Below are 13,142 nucleotides of genomic sequence, written 5' to 3'. Positions count from 1 at the left end.
TTGACTGAAAGATGTGATTCCAACACAGCCCATTCAAATCCATCAGGAATTCACACTGTGTGGAGTGCCAGTAACTAAATATTTTACACTCAATTGACTCTGTTCACTGCAAGGGTCACAAGATGATACTAAGCTTGGATGCCTAAAACCAAGCCATATAACCAAGCTATATGAAGGGTTAGAATACAACCTGCACCTCCATGTATGCAAACTACATCTTGGTGGCATCCTCATAGCCACAGATTTTGTGCATGCCTCTTTCATGGTTGTCCCCCTTTCCTTCGTTAGTTCTTTCAAATAGTTGTCCATATACTCTGTTAATTGCACATCATGTAACCTCTGTTAGCCTTTGTCTCGGAAACTTATTTGCAGTCTGTCAAAGTGCACTAGGTTGCCAAGACTTTCCATAGTACCTGAACTGACTGGTTTGTGCTGCCTCTCCTCCCTCTGGAATTGTTTTTGCGTAGTAGCAGTTAAACCCTTGTTCCTCTAATCATGATCCACTAAATTCTATGTGTAATAGCAACTTTTTCCAACCTATGTAGTTTGTGGATGGGTTTATCATGCGGTTGACGCGTATCTTGGGTGTGCAATGCAATGCATTACTCAGACTTCTGGTTTCTTTGCTGTCCTCTGCCACTTCTGTTGATTTGGTCTCTTATAGGGTTCAGATTTACAGTGTTTTTCTGGAAACTCTAGTATTTGGGCTGGTTCTTTCACTAATCCATACTATCAAATTTAGCAAAGATATTCTTTGTGTAAGATTTTCAGAAACACTTATTTAGAAAGAGGTTTATATGTGTGTGAGTAGCACCACAAAAGTTCCTCTCATTCACTAATTTCTACAGCCTTGTAGGTAAATGGCATACCTCGCTGTCAGCAGCAGACTGGACCCTTTGCAGAATTCACAGGAGAGGCTACCTCACACTAAAAAAAAAAAAAAAAAAAAAAAAAAAAAAATGGTTTATCTTGCCGAACACATCAGCGAGGCCTTGAACCAAAGGAATGAGTTCTTCATCTTCCAAGAAATGTCCAACCACCAGTTCTAACCAACAAATTTCAAGACCCATTGCCTTGACTTGTTGGACTTCTTCAAGGCTAAAATGTTAGGTTATACTTTTTTATGCAGCGCATGGCGGTCCCCAAAAAGGCTTCCTAGTGCTACCTGCTTCTACTGTGACTGCCTCCAACATAAAACCCACCCTAGGCTGCAAACAGCAAAGTCTTCAACTGTTTCCTAACAGAGGTGATTAGGACTTTTCTGCAGATGTGTAGGCAAATTATTGAATAACACCAGAGATATTGCTCATACAGAGTATCCTCCCCTCCTTGCTGTTCTAAAGTGGGGTATCACAAGCAAACCAAATTAGAGGCGACTAATCCTAATGCCCTAGTATAATTGTAGTGCTGGAGCAAATACAGAAAACTGGGTGTGCCCTGCATATTCATGATCTGGTGAACCATACACACAGCTTTGAACTGTGAAACTTTGAAATTTAGGCTGATATAATCTCGCAGCCGCTTCTGGACAATTTGCAGTCTTTTTTTCTTTTTATAACCTGCCTGGTGATACCTAAATACAAGATGTTGCAATAACCGAGACGTTAAATGATTAAAGACTGGATGATCAGCTCAAATATTCACTATTCCATCTCTACCAATACTGCAGTCATATTTCCAGTCCATTACAGCCCCATTGCTCATGTCTCCTACACCCACTTTACCCTAGCAGACCCCCAAATTTGAACAAACTATCAACAAATCTCAGACTATCCTTTTATTTAAAAAAAAAAAAAAAGTTTAGAAAAAAGTTAAACAATTGCAAGTGTGTTTGGGGGCAGAACCCTATTCTGAATGACCACTAGTCAGGCTTCAGACTGTTGTGGGTTACAGGGTCTGCTTTTTCAAACATCAAGGAAGACGGAGAGGACCCAATCTGACTTGGATAAAGGCTAGCAAGCATTACTAAGTCTTCAATCTTTCTTCAGACTCCAATGTGGCAGACAGTGCCATCCTGTTCAGTTGGCTTATTGAATGAGCAGGAATATCTAGGTTGGCCCTGGCTTATATTCACGTATCTCTGGTGGGGTGGAGTGGGTCTTCCCTACTGTTCAGTATCTACATACTAGATAAATACCTGGTCCAATACCAGATCTCTGCAGATGATTCTTAAGACTTCTGTCTGGAAAACGATGCAGAGAAACATGCAAGCATTGGAGTATGTCTTCAGCAAATTAATTTTTTGATCAAGGAACGCTTCTCTTCTGAATGGATAAAAACAGAGGGTTTAATTGTAAGGCTTTTGGAGGGTCCAGTGTCACTCCCTTTCGACTGGTGTAGAATTTTACAATTTTCCACCCTTAAAACATGTAAAATAAATAAATCAAAAGAACTAGGGATTATTTTTAAGTTACACCTCAAGCATTCTGTAATTCAATGCAGTTGTCAGTGGAACACATTTTCATTTGTATCACTTCCAGAAAGTCCTTCTGCTCCTCCAAACCATTCATCCAATAAAGCAAACACATTGTTAGATGCTCACCTCAGCATCTCTCAGATTGAAGAATGGCAGATGCATGTGCATCAGTCACCTGGATGATTTCTAATTCACTATGCAGGGACCACGGACCTGGGTAGGTTCTCCGCCCACCAGCATCGTATCTACCAAACGTTAATTACGCTGGATTATAGGTCTATGTGTTCCTAGGATGCTCGTTCTCTAATGTAGGACGGGCGACAAATAGGAATTAGTGGTTCCATTTTTATGTAAGTGACGGTTATTTCTCCCAGATAATCTCTGGCCTTTGTTAAACTGTACACTCGTATTAGGAAACATATGTGGCTCATATAAATTGGAGATTCACGTAGTCATCTAGGTCCTGATGAAGCATCACTGGATCCGTATGGACCACCAGGATGCGAAACATGTTGACCCATGATAGGGTAGGTTTTGGAAAATCCCCAATTCCCCCCTTCACTATCCTATACAGAGTGATTGAGCGTTACCTCTGGTTCACTCTTTTGACTATATATATCTTTTAATCTTGGCCCTGACCGTCCATCTGGTCCAATAAAACTATCGACCCAGTGGCAGTTTGGTGAGCCAATTTTAACCACGATTTTTTTCGATCTCCTTTTTCACTCATTCACTTCTGGAGTCACGGCACCATCATTGCAAAAGATCTCCGGCAAAGAGCCCCCCCATTAGGGGTGGTGCCCGTCAGACATTGCAGCGCCGGTCTGACGAGGAGCAGTACCGATGATGAAGTATGACATCCTATGGATGTGTGAGGTTTCTTGCTCCTGAAATTTAGGACCCCCGCCATTAGTTTTCGTTCTTTTTTGGTTGGAACAGTGTATTACGTATTTCTTGATTTCTAATTCCCTCAGGTTAAACTTCATTCATTAATGCTGCTCCTGTTTTTTTTTTTCTTGAATGTTATGAAGGACATACACTTCATGTACTGCTTTAGAACACGTAATTAAATTATTTGATAACTCTTCGCTCTGGATAACTGAAGATCTTTTAATGAACTTTAATTTGCAGCAGTACTGCTGCCAAAAAGTGTCTTATTTTCCATTCATTTTGAAACCTACAAATTCCACTGTCCCTATGGTGTGCTGTCCATAGGTGTTTGTATGCAGGAACTATTCATTTCTTCATACACTGTTTCACTATTGCGTCCATAATTCTGTGGTAAGGTTTTTTTTCTTGGCGATCTGACTGGCATTATTGTAAATAACCAGGATGTTGAAAGGCTCCCTGTTCATTCTTATCACCTGGCTTCAAGATAGTGTCCTCTTATGCGACTGTGCTGGCCTCCATTATCAAATGCAGTGATCATACTCATGGATCTCTGCGCTGCAGTTTTTGAAATCTGCTGTCTTTTTTTTCTTTCTGTAAACCATGGAACTGCATTTTGCAAACATAGTGATCATTTTCTACTAATTGTGACCCCTTGCTGAAGTGGGGTGCCCCCCGCCCGATGTCCCAGACTTTTTAATATTCTTTGTTAGTTTCCCTGTACACATTTTCAAAAGTTGTGTATGCAGAGAGTTTACAGTTTGGTCTTCTGCCCTCCAAAAGTAGAAAACAACTTTTCCACAACGATTTTCATGGTCTAAACAGTTTCACGTTTTTCACAGGTGGGTTAATTGGTTGTCCAAACTCAAAAGTTTTATAACCGTACTAAAGACTTTCAGAACTTTTCCATGGAGGATATTACAAATTCAATCATTTGTTTGTTTTAATTCAAGCATTGTGTTTAGTTCAGTGTTCTGGTATTTGAGTAGTGACAGAGTAAGTAGAGCTACCCAGTCCTCTGTGTGCTATTAAGAGATTTTTGGTGAAATTATTCCAGGCCTTTATTATTGGGACTCTGTTTGCAAACTGTCTAATGTCTTGGAGTAGCGAGACAAAATAGTTCTACTGTTGTATGTTTTTTTTTGTGGTAAGTGAGTTGTCTTCATGCCCTATCTTGTTTCCTCAACTCCAAGTATAAGTGATGAATTTGTATTTACATACATTTATTGGAGTACATTTTTTAAGAAGGATTTTTATTGACAACTTTCAACAAAGTAACACAGCCTTGTATTACGTTACAGCAAACCAGTATCCCACAGGGAGCCTCTTGCATATATAAATTGATGGCTATTGCTTCTTACAGAAACATCCCTTTCCATCCTCATTGATTTCAGAGCACCTCCAGGTTGACACCCATGGTTGCTTGATCTTTTCCCAATTGTTTTGGACACCTTCTGCGTGATAGATCTATTTTTCAGACCACTGTATCTGTTAACAACTTTAATTGAACAAAAGGTGCTCTTGTATCAAGAATTGCGACACATTTCCCTTGACCTGCATTCCTTCTGGCTTTGGTTGCTGGGGCAGGAACCTCTTGGTAGTTTGAATTCAAGAAGTTGGGAATTTGCCAAAAATGTCATAACGCATGAAGATGTTCCAAATATCGCAAAACTACCACTTAAAAACAAATATGGATTCCTCGCCCCCCAAAAATATGGTTTTCTGGTGCTAAACAATTTGTCTGAAGACAAAGGTCATAATCTTTTACAGAGGTTACCAATTCCTGGTGGTGATTTGCCATAGGACACTATGTACACATTTGACCGAACTGAACTGCTGTTCCAAAATGTCATCAAAATCACATGGTGATTATTGGTGCCAGTAATGAGCTACAAGCCAGATAAATTCCCCCAAGGTGGACCATACTTTATGGATCCTTATATTGTGAATTTCTGGTCCAAGATAAAAAAAAAGAAATCATGTGTTGCAGACACCCAATGAGAACCGTGGAACTGAGATTTAAGATCAGTACAGGAACTCCTTTAAACAGAAATATTAGGACTACAAAGACAGTTAACACTGTTCTAGAATAAGGAAGAACAGCCTTAGCCTTAATATTATGCTGCCCTGCGCCTTAGGTGACATAGGAGTCCTACGAATTCAGGGAAGGTTTAGAGTTGGGTCATGGCAATGTAGGCTTACCATTCTTACATTCCTGGAATGTTCCTTGCATGTCCTCTACACTTTTGGATTGGTGGCTTTGAGTATTTTCCAATAGCTGCACTTAATACAATCATATCTTCTGTCACTTATTTCGGATTTTCTTCTTCTTTGTATTTGATTATGGCCAGTCAGGGTGCATGTTCCTCATGGTTACGCACTTCCAAAAGGTGCTCTCCACTCAGGCATTGATTAACAGGATTTTACTCTTCGTCTTTCTTATCAAGCGTCTCGTTTCCATGAAAAAGGCAGATCTGCTTCCTCTTACTCAAGGCCTTTTTTTGGACTTTCACGAGGGAGAGGAAGAGTACCAACAAGTCAAGAAAATGGGGCATCCCAGAAAGGCAGCACAGGTTCCCCGAGTCAGGTCACTGCAGTTTCTAGACACTCCTTGCTGTGCAGCATGAGGATGAGGTCACTGATTGCAAAAGGATATAGATTAAGCATCATATACATTGGAAAACCCTGGACGAAGGAGGAGTGGAGAAGGGGCTTATATAAGCACAAATGTGCTGAATAACCCATCCGCTCTAAATCAAATGTTTATGTTCAGGCAAGGCTTGGAACTTAATAAAAGTGCAGTTAAAAACTAGTCTTGGGTAAAACTGCTGTGCATCACCAGGATGGCACTTAAAGGGCAGGGGCATAGTGCTGTTAAGAAAGTGGAGTAAAAGGGCGTGATGGTACATAAAGCTGACTCAGTCCCAGGAATTTCATCCTTTTGAGAAACAATTTAATTTTTTTCATTCTTGGCAAGTTTTGCAAACAGAAAGCTTTTTTGGACCCACTTGTCTTGCGGATTACTGTAATTTGCCTGTTAGAGTGGAATTGAATGTCCTGTTTCAGCCATTGTGTTCAGGCCTGTGAACTGTATCCTGAAGTTCTGAGTGGGATGGTTGGGCCTATACCATAAGTAACGTTACTACCGTAACATGCCAATCACAGCTGATCATTTGAAATGTTAATAAAGACTTTTTTTAAAGCTTTTTTTGGAGCTGTGATTTTTATAATTTTTTTAAAATCATTTGTATGTTGAAGTGCGCAGTGTAGTTTAACTTTGTTTGCATTGCTGTTTGAGGTACCCTGGAAATCTTTGGTCAAAAAGTCCTAATTAAAACGCTAATTTGTCCCTCTGGCAAATCAGTGCAGTTTTTGGTAGCTTATTTTCAATTTACCTGTTGGGACTATTTTGAGAGGTTGGCAGGCTAGCTTCCCCTGCAGGTTATTCATTTATTTGCCTATCTAACAGTACATAGGTTGCTGTTAAAGCAACAGAAGCTATTAAATACCTAGAGCCTTCTATTTTAAATACCGTGCCTATATTGTAAACCTGGGGCGTAGATTGCCAGCCTCTGAATGTCATCTCTGGGACCTCTGACATAGTCACAGGCTTTTTAAAGCTGGCAAGTCTCACCAGCTTTGTTACAGTGCAGGTAACCGCAGTAGGACTACATAGAGCAGTTTACAGGTGATGAGTCTTCTCACTAGCTACTTGACTAACTATAGATCCGAAGATAACGGACTTACTGAGTACAGTAGAGCTGGGTTTGAAAAGGCTGGAAGGGTCACGAATACTTCACTTGTTGCTTTATAACCTCCAGAAAGTTATAAGTAACTCATGTTTATTATTGCAACTTTATATTTTTGTTGCCCAGATTATTGACACTCTTCTGATGGGCGATTGGATGTAGTTGAAGCATCTGGGATTTGCCAGTGTTAGCTCACCTTTTACATACAGGGAGTTCACATATATCGCAACCTGTTTAACCTCTTCCCTTATCTTTAGCCCCCTAAGCCCTTCCACTAAGCAGAGAGTCTTTAGGTTCGTTAGTGAAGGCTTTATGCACTTAACACAAAAGCTCTCAGGCTTTCCTTGAAGACAAAAAAAAAAACATTGTCTTTTAGCTATCTATTTGTCATATATGATTAGCTCTATATTTGTAACAACATGACAGTTCAGGAAAGGGAAAAGCAACTTTTAATGTGGCTTCTCTTATATTCACCTTGATCCGCAGTCTGGAAAAAAGCGTCCTCATTTCAGAGTGCATTGTCTGCATCTCTCCCTTTTAAAAGGCATGTGCCCACCTCTGAAATATTAGCAAGCATTTCTACGTGGATGCATCTTGAAACCCACTTTCTTTGAGGCTGGGGGTTGAATGTGGTTTACAGAGGGATTAATAGACTTGGTGCCCAGGTCTTCATCTTTTAACAATAGTGCATCTAACAGAAATTGAGTTTTTCGCCTTCCTAATTACAGGGGAGACAACCAGTTGTGGAGAAGTACGCCAATCACAAAAAAGGCAAGGTTTCCCCTTAAACTCTGTCCTTTTTGCTTGTTCATCTTCAGGTATGTGTGAATATACTCGCCTGTCTCCGTCTTGGCAACTACAGGTAGGCAAGTAGTTGTGGAAAAGTATGCCGAGCACAACAATGGCAAGTTTAGCAAGGTTTGTTCTTATACTCTTTCCATTTTATTGGTTTTCCCTCGAGTATATGTAAATCTATTTCTCATAAAAAAAAATTCCTTCTACAATTTCTCAGACCATCCTTATTCCTAGATTTGTATATTTAGTGCTATTCACTTTAGGTTAGTACCTAGCTATTTAGAGCACTGTGCAGTGGCAAAACTGATAGCAAGAGCGCTAAAAACATCAATTATATAAATTCATATATTCATGTCAATAGATCTCTTGTTTGAGGATTCCTACATAAACAATTACATTTCAGTAAGGGGCTTCAATCTCTTGGTACAAAATAATAAATACCGTATCACCTCACAAAGGAGATGGTAATTCCTCCAACTGGCACTACGGTGGCAGGTGCTTTATCTATTTTTTTTTTTTTTATGCGCTTAAACGTTTTGCTTGGTTGCTTGTGATTATTTTTTTGTATCCTTAAAATTATCCTCCCACACACCTCGTGGATAGAACCCTTTCTTTAGGCACTAACAGTCCCTCGTTGTGTTTAAGATGTTCTTTGGGTTTTTTGGAGCCTACTGTATCAGCACTCAAGGGAGCTCATTGGTATTACTTTATTTGATCTGTACTTAAAAAGCATGTATATTCTTTACAAGCTGTATCTTCATAGATTGTTTCTTCTTTGGTAGACATTATATTATAAATTGCTAAGCATACCTTTCCCACAGGTCTGTCTGTTTTTATAGGTACAATTCTGTTAATTTGCTTTTCCTGGCCAAATTGCATTTCTAAAAAGTGATCAGTTTTGACCACCCTTGCGATGGACTACACCTAAGTGAGTGTATGCAGTGCTAAATATTTGGACCAGTGTTCTTTAATGTGTTCTCCTGGTATTCTGAGGTGCAGTCTTTCCTCTTGCAATTTTAGTGTTGTTTACAAAATTCAGCATTCTGTTCGCCACCCCTTTTGCTGGAATTACCTGTGTGTGCAATACTATGTAGAGTTCATGACCATTTTAGCCTTTCGCCTCCAATTAAACTGGTCCCTTTCACACAGTATTTTTGACGCCATGTGTGCGTGAGTGCAAAGAGGGCCAGAGGGGGCGTATATCTTACAATGCTTCTTGGAGCGGTAATCTTGTCTAAGATAAATAGAAGATTGGACAACAAATCCCCACTTTATTGAGGTTAGGAATCTGTGTTGAGGTCCTAATGTTGAGTGCCCCTTTTTAATTGCCTTTTCAACAAGTTACAATCTCCATTTGATGGAGAGGGATTAAACGGTGACATGGCCCTCTACATCTGACACATAAACCAGACATTTTCTGTTGCAATGACTTAAAGTTGACTCACCTACAACTGCATGATCCTGCATTGTCTTCCTCTACGCCTTAAACAGGTTGGAAATAGTAAGTAACTTGAAAAATAGTGCTACACAAACGTTCATTAAATGTTATTTTTTTTCGATTCAGTAGAATCTTGCTACTTAGTATTGAATGGAAGCTCTAAATTAATTTCAATTTAAATAATTCAATCTAGGCTTCATCATATTTGTGCACGAACAAATGTAGAAATGAACATTTGGTAGACCGTGTGGTTTATGGAATTCTTTTAGAGTGCTGGGATCAGATTACGGTTTCTGTGTTTGGCTCAACCACTCCCGTAATATTAACTACATCCTCTTCAGGCATTTAAGTTCACCTGATCTTCTTAAATTGGAACTTCTCTTGACGTTTTTGCTGTTGTTTCTACTTTTGTATTCGTTTTGTCTTATGGTCTCTGAAAGCCTTCCCAGAAAAACTTACTTCTGACAATGTTTATTGAAGCAATAGTCTACATGCATACATTGTCCTTTCTGTTAGGATATTGAAGTAGACAACCCAATATATCTTAAACATTACTGTGTATCCCAGTCTCAACACCACTGTCCCTTATGTTTGTGTGGGTTGTTCCAATAAATGATCAGGATTTGCCCCTAATCCGCTAAGCTTTTCTGCTCATGTTTGCTTTAATTTGAAAATACTACTCTTCTTATTCCGGTAATCTCTTTTGGTCGTCCGTGCTTCCACATTTTGCACATGCTGACTAAGCCAGCATTGCCAATTAATATGTAGACTTTTTTGAACATTTCAGATGGGTTGTGCAATAGGCTTATGCTTACTGAAGTTAACATTATTCACCCTGTTTCTGCAGCCTGGTTTTGTGATTGAAACCAGTAAGGCCTATCAATTGGAAAAGGCTTCAGATTTGCTCAGTGTTGGTACTTCAAGTTGCCTGGGATGCAAAACTGTGGGGACTGTTATCTCCGGCTCCTGGGCGTGTTTTCGAAAAGAGGTTAGAGTCCTTCTCCTAGATTTGTTGTACCGGAAACTAAAACTGATTCCTTATAAGGGGTGTGGACAAATCCTTACACATTGTTAAAAACACTTTCTGAGAGTAAAGAAGTGTTTAATTTTATATTTATGTTGCTTGCAGGAGAAGACTTAAAAAAATGGAAAATACAAATAAAAGGACATATCTGTTACAACTGAATTATTTTCATTACCTTTGTCGCAAATTTTTGTGATCTGCATTCATTATCCAAGCACTTTCTTGTTCTTTCCGCTCAGTTCCCTGGTTCCAGGCCAATGGGGCTTTCCCCCGTATAATGCATTGTGATGATCTGTCTCTGGTTGGAGATTTTAGTGTGCAACCTGTTTCAAAGATAAATATTTGTCATAGTACTCCAAGCAGTGGAGGGAACTCGTTTGTGTAGATGTGCGCATTATGAGGAAAATTCCATTACTTACAGTGAAGATAGCCTATCCCTAAAGTGGGCTGACCTGTTGCCTCATAATGTAAGCTTAGGTGGAAAGAATTAAAATGTGAATGACATAACAGTCCTGTGGATGAAGAGGGCTGACAGAAAGCCCCTAAAAGTTAAAAGTTAGTTTTTTCCCTCGAGGCAGCCGTCTCTGGAAAGGATTGTTTTCGACTTGCACCACTCACTTTCACTACAAAGACAAAAACACAGCAGGTATTTTTTTTTGTTTTTTTTACCGCACAGGAATAGAGGGTGAAATATATTCATCTGACCCATATTGTCTTTGAGGAAAAAGTAAAATGTATTCTGGAATTTGTTCTGGAGTCTTTATTCCTGAACTCATTGTGCATTCATGATAATTTACCAAGTTAGAGTCATAATTCAGTTTAATCTATGAAGTGATGCTACTATATTGAGGGTTCCTTGCAATCCCTCTGAAAATACTTTGCAATATGCACGCAACAGGAGGTTTGAAAAGCAGACTGAAAACGCTCCAACACAATATCTAATTAATATTTTATTGCTGTGTGCTACCTTGCATTCGTTACTTTTTAGCTATCAAAAGGACATAGTTTCTTTTTGTTACTCCCTATTATAGAAAAGCTTTTCGTGGTGTTTTGCAGTAAGTCTGGAATGAGTGTCCTATCTTGGTAACATAAATGAGTGACTCCATGCAAGAAGAGCATAGGGTGGTTCGGATAAAAAAAGGCTGCACTTACCCGGAGGCCTCATCTTTGAGAAATCTGAATGAGAGTACTGAGCATGGAAGAGTAGAGCAGTCTGCTGTCTAATTACAACTTTAGCAATCAAAATTAAAATTGCACCTCTTGAATTTCTATTTCTCCTGGCGCCCTTTCAGCCACCATCAGCAAAGGGATGGCTCTGCAACAAACAGAGGATGTTAGTGGCACACTATAGATCTGTCCTCTCTAATAATTTTGTTAATCCAGGCTGTGGGTTCTTGGGGCATATGGGCTATAGAACTATTGTTTGTCAGTTAAACTAAACTAAACTTCGTACTTGTATAGCGCACCACTCACCCGTTAGGGTCTCAAGGCGCTGTACGCATACCGCTGTGGAACCCCTGTGAGGTACCCACTCCTGGGCAACCTCCAAGGTGAAGCCAGGCATCCCAGCGCTGTTGGGGCCGTTGTGGAGATTAAGCAAGCTATTGCCCAGAGTTACAGAGTGGGACCCATGAATTAAATTAGGCACTGATGCGAGAATTATCAGGTCCAAGGAAATTGAGCCCAAGACCTGCAGAGGCGGGAATTGAACCCTGGTCCCGGGCTAGATTTCTGCATCAGGGTCTGCCGCTCTAACCATTGAGCCACACTTCTCTTCTCTTCACTTCTCTTCTCTTGTTTCTGTTGACTGACTTCAGCTGTAAAGCAGAGTTTAAATCGTAATGCTTAAACCAATTTCCTTTATGCAATTACTATTTGGTTAGGAAAACGTACATTGTAGCCTCTTCGAAAGCTCAATATAAACCAACATTTGTTTCCTCTTTACCCTTCTGTCTTTGGCAGCCATCCTTACAAGCCTGTGTTTCATTAAAGGGTAAATATGCCCTTTTCATCTTTCCACCCAGTGCCAAACCTCATTAATGACTTTATTCATGACTTTGCCTTTTTACTTTAAAATAGTGTTTTACTTTACCATTAAGGCACTCCTGTAAGATCCTTCAAACTTATGTCCATTCAAGTATTCCACAGACCTTCTCGTTATCTTTTTTTGATGCCCTGACTTCTACAAAAGACTAGTTTACAAGTGTTTGATCTATTCTTAGAAACCCTTCTATCCCCCGTTTCTTTTCAGAAACATATCAGGATTAGCACTTGATCTTGTGCATTTTTAGTGTTCAGGGGTTCTTCTGCCCCTTAGTATTGACCTCCTTTAACCTTCAGCTTATTCAGAGTTTATCTGGCGATGGTTTTCTTGTGATCACTAAAGTTTTAACTATTCACAAACCTTTTAATGTGTTTTAAATTTGCTGAGTGGTATCCATTTTTAATTATTCTCTGGTTTTAACTTTTGAGTCAGTTGGGTAGCTCCTTATGTTTTTGATTTTGTTACACAAAGGTTTGGCTTCTAGTATCTCATTTCAGCTTTCATATGTTTGTGATATTGTAATATCCTTCAGAAAAAGGTTGCATGTTTTGTAAAGTGCTGAGTGCTTTTAAAATAGTCGCTAAGAAGACTTGACACCTATAGTTGAAGGGGAGGGCGGGTGGGAATAATGTGGGCCAGGTATTTGATTTCTGGGGTGCGTGTTCATAAGTAATTTGATTTAAAAAAAAAAAAAAAAAAAAAGTACTGCATCTTTCCTATTAACGCTTGTACATTAAGGTAACATAAGGAAACTTTGGTAATCGAAAACTTCAATACTGGAAGGGATA

The 13,142-nt window shown here is 39.5% G+C and overlaps 1 protein-coding gene and 1 long non-coding RNA gene across 3 annotated transcripts in view; one reads left to right on the top strand and one right to left on the bottom strand.

Annotated features, from left to right (window-relative positions):
• LOC138250347 (uncharacterized) overlaps positions 1–13,142 on the bottom strand; it is a 105,745-nt gene that overhangs the window by 20,856 nt on the left and 71,747 nt on the right. Inside the window, exon 2 of one of the 2 annotated variants that reach the window (XR_011194938.1) lies at positions 10,486–10,633. The exons of the other annotated variant lie outside the window; for it this stretch is intronic. This is a non-coding gene — a long non-coding RNA (uncharacterized lncRNA). The remainder of the gene's footprint in view (positions 1–10,485; positions 10,634–13,142) is intronic. 2 annotated transcript variants of the gene reach the window in all.
• Positions 1–13,142, top strand: part of ANKRD10 (ankyrin repeat domain 10) — a 74,724-nt gene that overhangs the window by 50,887 nt on the left and 10,695 nt on the right. The window lies entirely within an intron of this gene.

The sequence above is a fragment of the Pleurodeles waltl genome, chromosome 8 (assembly GCF_031143425.1).
Source record: "Pleurodeles waltl isolate 20211129_DDA chromosome 8, aPleWal1.hap1.20221129, whole genome shotgun sequence".
Taxonomy (NCBI): domain Eukaryota; kingdom Metazoa; phylum Chordata; class Amphibia; order Caudata; family Salamandridae; genus Pleurodeles; species Pleurodeles waltl.
This window is presented reverse-complemented; position numbering and strand designations above follow the sequence as displayed.